Source organism: Arachis hypogaea, chromosome 17, assembly GCF_003086295.3.
Source record: "Arachis hypogaea cultivar Tifrunner chromosome 17, arahy.Tifrunner.gnm2.J5K5, whole genome shotgun sequence".
In the NCBI taxonomy this organism is placed as follows: domain Eukaryota; kingdom Viridiplantae; phylum Streptophyta; class Magnoliopsida; order Fabales; family Fabaceae; genus Arachis; species Arachis hypogaea.
In genome coordinates this window covers 66,038,200-66,047,923 of record NC_092052.1, presented here as the reverse complement: position 1 = coordinate 66,047,923, position 9,724 = coordinate 66,038,200, and the positions used below count along the sequence as shown (strand labels likewise).

General features: G+C 38.1%; 1 non-coding gene across 1 annotated transcript; it reads left to right on the top strand.

The window, feature by feature from the left end:
• The first annotated feature begins 1,965 nt into the window (after positions 1-1,965).
• Positions 1,966-2,069, top strand: LOC112767544 (small nucleolar RNA R71). The gene has a single exon (XR_003184986.1). It is a non-coding gene; the product is annotated as a small nucleolar RNA R71 (small nucleolar RNA).
• The last annotated feature ends 7,655 nt before the right edge of the window (positions 2,070-9,724 follow it).

Here is a 9,724-nt window from a genome sequence, read left to right as displayed (position 1 = left end):
TTCTGGTGTTAAACGCCCAGAATGGTGCTAGACTGGGCGTTTAACGCCCATTCTACTACCCTTACTGGCATTTAAACGCCAGTAAGCTTCTCCTCCATGGTGTGCTATTTTTAATACTATTTTTCATTCTTTTTTGCTTTTTCAGTTGTTTTTATGACTTCACATGATCATCAACCTACAGAAAACATAAAATAACAATGGAAAATAGAAATTTAACATAGATAAGTAAAATTGGGTTGCCTCCCAACAAGCGCTTCTTTAATGTCAGTAGCTTGACAGTGGGCTCTCATGGAGCCTCACAGATACTCAGAGCATGATGATGGCCTCTTAACACCAAACTTATAGTTTGGTTGTGGCCTCCCAACACCAAACTTAGAGTTTGAATGTGGGGGTTTTGTTTGACTTTGTATTGAGAGAAACTTTTCATGCTTCTTCTCCATGGTTACAGAGGGAGATCCTTGAGCTTTAAACACAAGGGAGTCCTCATTTACTTAAAGGACCAATTCTCCTCTGTCAACATCAATCACAGTTTTTGCTGTGGCTAGGAAGGGTCTGCCAAGGATGATGAATTCATCCATACACTTCCCAATATCTAGGATTATGAAATCAGCAGGGATGTAGTGGTCTTCAACCTTTACCAAGACATCCTCTACAAGTCCATAAGCCTGTTTTCTTGAATTGTCTGCCATCTCTAGTGAAATTCTTACAGCTTGTACCTCAAGAATCCCTAGCTTCTCCATTACAGAGAGAGGCATGAGGTTTATGCTTGACCCTAGGTCACACAGAGCCTTCTCAAAGGTCATGGTGCCTATGGTACAAGGTATTGAGAACTTTCCAGGATCTTATCTCTTCAGAGGAAATTTCTGCCTAGTCAAGTCATCCAGTTCTTTGGTGAGCAAAAGGGGTTCATCCTCCCAAGTCTCATTACCAAATAGCTTGGTATTTAGCTTCATGATTGCTCCAAGGTACTTAGCAACTTGTTCTTCAGTAACATCTTCATCCTCTTCAGAGGAAGAATACTCATCAGAGCTCATGAATGGCAAAAGTAAATTCAATGGAATCTCTATGGTCTCAGTGTGAGCATCAGATTCCCATGGTTCCTCATTAGGGAACACCTTGGAGGCCAGTGGACGTCCATTGAGGTCTTTCTCAGTGGAGATCACTGCCTCTTCCTCTTCTCCAGGTTCGGCCGTGTGGGTTATGTTGATGGCCTTGCACTCTCTTTTTGGATTCTCTTCTGTATTGCTTGGAAGAGTACTAGGAGGGAGTTCAGTAACTTTCTTACTCAGCTGACCCGCTTGTGCCTCCAAATTTCTAATGGAGGACCTTGTTTTAGTCATGAGACTTTGAGTGGTTTTAATTAAACCAGAGACTACAGTTGCTAATTTAGAGTGGTTTTGTTTGGAATTCTCTGTTTGTTGCTGAGAAGATGATGGAAAAGGTTTGCCATTGTGAAACCTATTTCTTCCACCATTATTGTTGTTGAAGCCTTGTTGAGGCCTCTGTTGATCCTTCCATGAGAGGTTTGGATGATTTCTCCATGAAGGATTATAGGTGTTTCCGTAGGATTCTCCCATGTAATTCACCTCTTCCATTGCTGGGTTCTTAGAACCATAAGCTTCTTCTTCAGATGAAGCTTCCTTGGTACTGACTGTTGCTGCTTACATTCCAGACAGACTCTGAGAAATCATATTGACTTGCTGAGTCAATATTTTGTTCTAAGCCAATATGGCATTTAGAGTATCAATCTCAAGAACTCCTTTCTTCTGACTTGTCCCATTATTCACAGGATTCCTTTCAGAGGTGTACATGAATTGGTTATTTGCAACTATTTCAATGAGTTCCTGAGCTTCTGCAGGCGTCTTCTTCAGATGAAGAGATCCTCCAGCAGAGCTGTCCAATGACATCTTGGACAGTTCAGACAGACCATCATAGAAGATACCTATGATGCTCCATTCTGAAAGCAAGTCAGAAGGACACCTTCTGATCAATTGCTTGTATCTTTCCCAAGCTTCATAGAGGGATTCACCTTCCTTCTGTCTGAAAGTTTGGACTTCCACTCTAAGCTTGCTCAATTTTTGAGGTGAAAAAAACTTTGCCAAGAAGGCATTGACTAGCTTTTCCCAAGAGTTCAGGCTTTCTTTAGGTTGTGAATCCAACCATGTTCTAGCTCTGTCTCTTACAGCAAAGGGAAATATCATAAGCTTGCAGACCTCGGGATCAACCCCATTGGTCTTGACAGTGTCACAGATTTGCAAGAATTCAGCTAAGAACTGATGAGGATCTTCCAATGGAAGTCCATGAAACTTGTAATTCTGTTGCATCAGAGAAACTAATTGAGGCTTAAGCTCAAAGTTGTTTGCTCCAATGGCAGGGATTGAGATGCTTCTCCCATAGAAGTCGAGAGTAGGTGCAGTAAAGTCACCAAGCACCTTCCTTGCATTGTTGGCATTGTTGTTGTTTTCGGCTGCCATGGCTTCTTCTTGTTTGAAAGTTTCTGTTAGGTCTTCTATAGAGAGTTATACTTTAGCTTCTTTTAGCTTTCTCTTCAAGGTCCTTTCAGATTCAGGATCAGCTTCAACAAGAATGCCCTTGTCCTTGCTCCTGCTCATATGAAAAGAGAGGAGAAGAAAATATGAAATCCTCTATGTCACAGTATAGAGATTCCTTGAGGTGTCAGAGGAAAATAAAAATAGAAGGATGAGGTAGAGAAGAGAGAATTCGAACTTATCAAGAGGGACAGAGTTCGAATTGCTGATAATGGAGAAGTGTTAGTCCTTTAAATAGAAGGATTTGAGAAGAGGGGAAGAATTTTCGAAATTAAAGTAAAAAGATTTTGAAATAACTAAAAGAAATTTTGAAAATTTGGTAAATGATTTTCGAAAACTAAGATTGGGAAAGAAATTAAGTGATTTTTTTTGGAAAAGATTTTGAAATTAGAAATCAAAAAGATATGATTGAAAATTAATTTTGAAAAAATGTGATTGAAAAGATATGATTGAAAAGATATGATTGAGAATCAAATTAAAAAGAGAAATTTTTAAAATTAAAGTTGATTACTTGACTAATAGGAAATTAAAAGATATGATTCTAGAATTAAAATTTGATCCTTTCTTAATAGGAAAGTAACAACTTGAAAATTTTGAATTAAATCATTAATTGTAGCAAGGATTTTCGAAAATAATAATAATTTAAAAAATGGAAAGAAATTGATTTTGAAAAGATATGATTGAAGAGATATGATTTGAAAAAGATTTGATTTTGAAAAATTGTGAATATTTGAAAAAGATTTGAATTAAAAACAAAATCTTCCCTCTAGTGTCCTCCTGGCGTTAAACGCCCAGAATGGCATCCATTCTGGCGTGTAACGCCCAAAATGCTACCTTTTTGGGCGTTTAAACGCCAGTTTTCCTTCCTCACTGGGCGTTTTGAACGTCCAGCTTTTTCTCTGTAATTTCTCTGCTGCATGTTCTGAATCTTCAATTTTCTGTATTATTTGACTTGAAAAGACATGGTTGGAAAACTAAGATTAAATCAACAATGCATGCAAGACACCAAACTTAGAAGTTTGTATACTAAGGACTATAACAATTTGAAAATACATATGAGAAACAACAAAAGACACAAAACAAGAGAATTTAAAGATCAGAGCAAGGAAATCATCAAGAATAACTTGAAGATCAATGAAGAACATAATGCACATATTCGAAAAAATGCAAGAAAAATAAAGACATGCAGGACACCAAACTTAAAATTAGACACTAGACTCAAACAAGAAATATAAAATATTTTTGGTTTTATGATTTTATAAAATTTTTTTTTTGTAATTTTTTCGAAAATTAGGTGGAAAAAGAAAATAAGGACTTCAAAATTCTTAATGAGAATTCCAGGAATCATGCAATGTTAGTCTAAAACTCCGGTCCAAGAATTAGACATGGCTTACTAGCCAGCCAAGCTTTCAGTGAAAGCTTCGGTCCAAAACACTAGACATGGCCAATGGCTAGCCAAGCTTTAGCAAATCATTACGTTCAACAGCAAGATTGATAGAAATCAACAAGCCCTTGTGATGATAAGTTGAAACCTCGGTCCAAAAGTTTAGACATGGCTTCTCAGCCAGCCAGACTTCAACAAATCATCATGAAACTCTAGAATTCATTCTTAAAAGTTCTAAAGAACAAAATAGAAATAAAATTTTTTTTTAAAAAAATTTTCGAAAATTAAAAGGTAAAAAGCTTAAACATAAAATAAAATTACCTAATCTGAGCAACAAGATGAACCGTCAGTTGTCCAAACTCGAACAATCCCTGGCAACAGCGCCAAAAACTTGGTGCACGAAATTGTGATCATCAATGGCGCCAACATCATGGTACGCACAATTGTAATCTCAACTCTTTGTCACAATTCCGCACAACTAACCAGCAAGTGCAGTGGGTCGTCCAAGTAATAAACCTTACGTGAGTAAGGGTCAATCCCACGGAGATTGTCGGCTTGAAGCAAGCTATGGTCATCTTGTAAATCTCAGTCAGGCGGATTCAAATGGTTATGGAGAATTGATAATTTAAAATAAGAATAAAACATAAAATAGGATAGAGATACTTATGTAATTCATTGGTAGGAATTTCAGATAAGCGTATGGAGATGCTTTGTTCCTTCTGAACCTCTGCTTTCCTATTGCCTTCTTCCAATCAATCATACTCCTTTTCATGGCAAGCTATATGTTGGGTTTCACCGTTGTCAATGGCTACCTCCCGTCCTCTCAGTGAAAATGTTCCAAATGCGCTGTCACCGCACGACTAATCAGCTGTTGGTTCTCGATCATGTTGGAATAGGATTTATTGATCCTTTTGCGTCTGTCACTACGCCTAACACTCGCGAGTTTGAAGCTCGTCACAGTCATCCCTTCCTTGATCCTACTCGGAATACCACAGACAAGGTTTAGACTTTTCGGATCTCAGGAATGGCCGTCAATTGATTCTAGCCTATACCACGAAGGTTCTAATCTTAGATTAGAAACCCAAGAGATACACATTCAAGCTTGTTTAAATGTAGAACGGAAGTGGTTGTCAGGCACGCGTTCATAGGTGAGAATGATGATGAGTGTCACAGATCATCACATTCGTCAGGTTGAAGAACGAGTGTATATCTTAGAGAAGAAGTAGGCGTGAATTGCATAGAAAAACAATAGTACTTTGCATTAATTCATGAGGTCAGCAGAGCTCCACACCTTAATCTATGGTGTGTAGAAACTCCACCGTTGAAAATACAAAAGTGATAATGGTGATCATTGGCTTCGGCCCCAGAGAGGGAACCAGAAGAACCAAGATCAAAAGTATGATCAAGTGTGTAAAATACAATAGCAAAAGGTCCTATTTGTAGAAAACTAGTAACCTAGGGTTTACAGAAATGAGTAAATGATGCAGAATCCACTTCAAGGCCCACTTGGTGTATGCTTGGGCTGAGCATTGAAGCTTTCACGTGTAGAGGCTTTTCTTGGAGTTAAACGCCAGCTTTTGTGCCAGTTTGGGTGTTTAACTCCAGCTTTTATGCCAGTTCTGGCGTTTTGACGCCAGAATTTCTATGCTGACTTGGAATGCTGGTTTGGGCCATCAAATCTCGGGCAAAGTATAGACTATTATATATTGCTGGAAAGCCAGGATGTCTACTTTCCAACGCAATTGAGAGCGCGCCAATTTGGCTTCTGTATCTCCAGAAAATCCACTTCGAGTGCAGGGAGGTCAGAATCTAACAGCATCTGCAGTCCTTTTTTAGCCTCTGAATCATATTTTTGCCCAGGTCCCTCAATTTCAGCTAGAAAATACCTGAAATCATAGAAAAACACACAAACTCATAATAAAGTCCAGAAATGTGATTTTTATTTAAAAACTAATAAAAATATAATAAAAACTAACTAAAATATACTAAAAACATACTAAAAATAATGCCAAAAAGCGTATAAATTATCCGCTCATCAACCATGAGGGTTCTAATCTTAGATTAGAAACCCAAGAGATACACACTCAAGCTATTGCAGATAGAACGGAAGTGGTTGTTAGGCACGCGTTCATAGGTAAGAATGATGATGACTGTCACGGGTCATCACATTCATCAGATTGAAGTGCGAGTGAATATCTTAGAGAAGAAGTAGGCATGAATTGAAGGAAAAACAGTAGTAATTGCATTATTTTATGAAGAACAGCAGAGCTCCACACCTTAATCTATAGGGTGTAGAAACTCCACCGTTGAAAATACATAAGTGAAAAGTCTAGGCATGGCCGAATGGCCAGCCTCCCAAAGAGGGTTCAATCATCAAAACATGATTAAAAGATAGATATATCCAAGATTGAAAATACAATAGTAAAAGGTCCTATTTATAATGAACTAGTAGCCTAGGGTTTACAGAAATAAGTAAATGATGCAGAAATCTACTTTCGAGGACCACTTGGTGTGTGCTTGGGCTGAGCATTGAAGTTTTTTCATGCTTAGGCTGTTCCTGGAGTTAAACACCAGCTTTGATGCCAGTTTGGGCATTTAACTCCAATTCTGGTGACAGTTTGGGCGTTTTACGCCAGAATTCCTTGGGCTGACTTTGAACGCCAGTTTGGGCCATCAAATATCAGGCAAAGTATGAACTATTATATATTGCTGGAAAACCCAGAATGTCGACTTTCCAACGCAATTGAGAGCGTGCCAATTGGGCTTCTGTAGCTCCAGAAAATCCACTTCGAGTGCAGGGAGGTCAGAATCCAACAGCATCTGCAATCCTTTTTCAGCCTCTGAATCAGATTTTTGCTCAGGTCCCTCAATTTCAGCCAGAAAATACCTGAAATCACAAAAAAACATACAAACTCATAGTAAAGTCTAGAAATGTGATTTTTATTTAAAAACTAATAAAAAATAATAAAAAAGTAATAAAAACATACTAAAAACTATGTGAAAACAATGGCAAAAAGCGTATAAATTATCCGCTTATCACCATACCAAACTTAAATTGTTGCTTGTTGACGAATGGATTTTTTGTATGGTCTAGAAATTCACAAATATATAATCGCGTTGTAAGTATAGTTTCTAAACCAATAGAAAATCCTTTCGTGGAAAAGTTTTGGTTGTCACAATAACAAACCTAGTAAAATTTATAACCGAAGTATTCAAACCTCAGGTCGTCTTCTCAAGGAATTGCAGGGAGGTGTATTTATTATTGGTTATGGGTATTTATCTTTTTGGGGTTTTTGAATAAGGAAACAAGTGATTTAAATGACACGAAAAATAAATTAATAATTATAAAGAAAACTCTTGGCAAGGTATGAGAACTGGGAATCCTAGGATACGACGCTGGTGATGAGCGGCGACGGTGAAGAAGAGATGAGCAGCAATGCAACAGCTTGGCGATAGAGCACGACGGCGGCGAGTGATAAACCCATATTTCATGAGTTCTTTTGTGCTTAATTTGAGTGATTTATTCAATCCTCCACCTACTTATTCATATTAACTGCATGGTTTTACTTTCCCTTCCTTATTATGTCATATTGTGAAAAACATGTTTTTCTAAGCTTTAAAAATTAATTATTTTAATTACCTTTATTTCCATTCGATGCCGTGATTAGTGTGTTGAGTAGTTTCAGATTTTCTAAGGCAGAATGACTTAAAGGATGGAAAAGGAAACATACAAAAATGGAAGGAGAAAGCAAAACGGAGCTTTGAAGGAAACTGGTATTTACGCGATCGCATGGACGAGGCGATCGCGTGCCAGAAGCAAAGATGCAGCGACGCGGCCGCATGACTGACGCGACCACGTGGCAAGGAAAAGCTCCGAATGACGCGACCGCGTGACCCACGCGGACGCGTGACAGAGGCCACGTATCAGAATTTACAGAATACGTCCCCAGCGATTTCTGAAGCCCTTTTTGGTCCAGATCCAAGTACAGACAGCATAGACCAGAGGTTATAAAGTGTGGGAATGCAACCATTCAAAAGAGCTGGCATATTTTATTTTTCAATGATTTAGATTTAGTTGAGAGGGAGATCTTCTCCTCTCTCTCTTAGGATTTAGGATTTCTTCTCGCTTTAAGAGTGACTCTCAATCCAGGTTTTATATTTCTTTGCTTTAAACTTCCCTTTTACTTTATTTATTTATTTCAGTATCTGAGTTGGCTATTTACCTTTATAATTGAATCTATGAATTCTTCCATGTTACAGACTGTTATTTGAATTAATGATAATTGAGGTATTTTCAGTTTATGATTGTTCTCTTTGATTTAAGTTACCATTGCTTCCCATCTAAGGACATTTTTATTGTTCCAGCAATTTTACTTTTTCCCCTTTTGATCCTGGTTAAGAATTCAGTAACTCAACAGTTATTAAACTCAACATAATTGATAATCGTTATCTTGCTAATTGAGCTGAACTTAAGTAATCCCAACCTTTTCTTAGGAAATAAATAGGATTCAAAGGTAAATTTAATTAGTCCCTTGACTTTCCTTTGCCCTAATAAAGGTTGACCAAGTAGAGTTTAGATTCAACTTTTATTATAGTTGAGAGAGATAACTACGTTGGACCTCCAACTTCTCTTACCTTGCCAAAAGTCTGCTTTACAGTATTTATTTATTTTAATTGCCATTTACTTTACTTGTCATTTAAATTACTTGCTTCTCATCTTCTAAACCCCGATTACAACCTTTATAGCCAATAATAAGAACATACCTCCTCGCAGTTCCTTGAGAAGACGACCCGAGATTTGAATACTCGGTTAACAATTTTTAAAGGGGTTTGTTACTTTTGACACCCAAAACATTTGTATGAAAGGACTTTTGAAGGTTTAGAAACTATACTTGCAACGAAGATTTATCCGAAAATTTCTAGACCACGCAAAAGTTCCTAACGTCAAAATGGCGCCGTTGTCGGGGAACTGCTAACGTGTGCCTTATTATTGGTTATTGTAAATATTTTTCTTTTTCTTGTTTATTTATTTTTGTTTTTTCCTGTTTATCTTTATTTGCTACCATGAACTCTCACCCCTCTCGCTTTGAGTTTGGTTCTAATATTGTTAAAGGAAATAGAAGTTATAGTAGGAACGCACATCAAGGTCAGACCAATCAAGGATGGATAGAACCAAGAGGATCTAATCAGCCCTTTTGGCAGCAACACCCTCCGAGATATCCTGGACAAAGACCATTCTACAATGCATACGCAGCTGAAAGATATGGTGGACAACCTTGTAACTACCAACAAGCCCCACCCCGTGCATGTAAACCATCCTTTCAATATAACCTCGAACCACCACACTCACAAGCTTCTCTTCACCATTCGCCACCATATGATCCTTCCTTACCCTAGTGCCAATCCAATCGCTCCCAATCGCCACCACTTTCCTTTGTGTCATGTCCAAGTCCAGCAACCCGAGAAGCAGAGGTTCGCCTAACGGAAACAGTAAATAAATTTCAAACAACCATTCAACAACTGGAGCAAGTGATAATTCAATGGGTTTCTAGGCGCTCAAATACACAAAGATCAGCCACAGCCCCATGTGAACAGTCTAACGAAGAGCGTAGCATGAAGGAGATACCAGAAACTCCAGTGGACAAGACAGAGAATGAATTCGTACTAGAACAAGTAGAAGAAGTTGTCATCGCTCAAGAAGAAGAGTTGGTTGAAGATCTAGGAGATGCTGAACCTCCATGGGAATCCAGAATTGAAGAACACGCCGTCAAGGAGACTACAGTTGATGCTA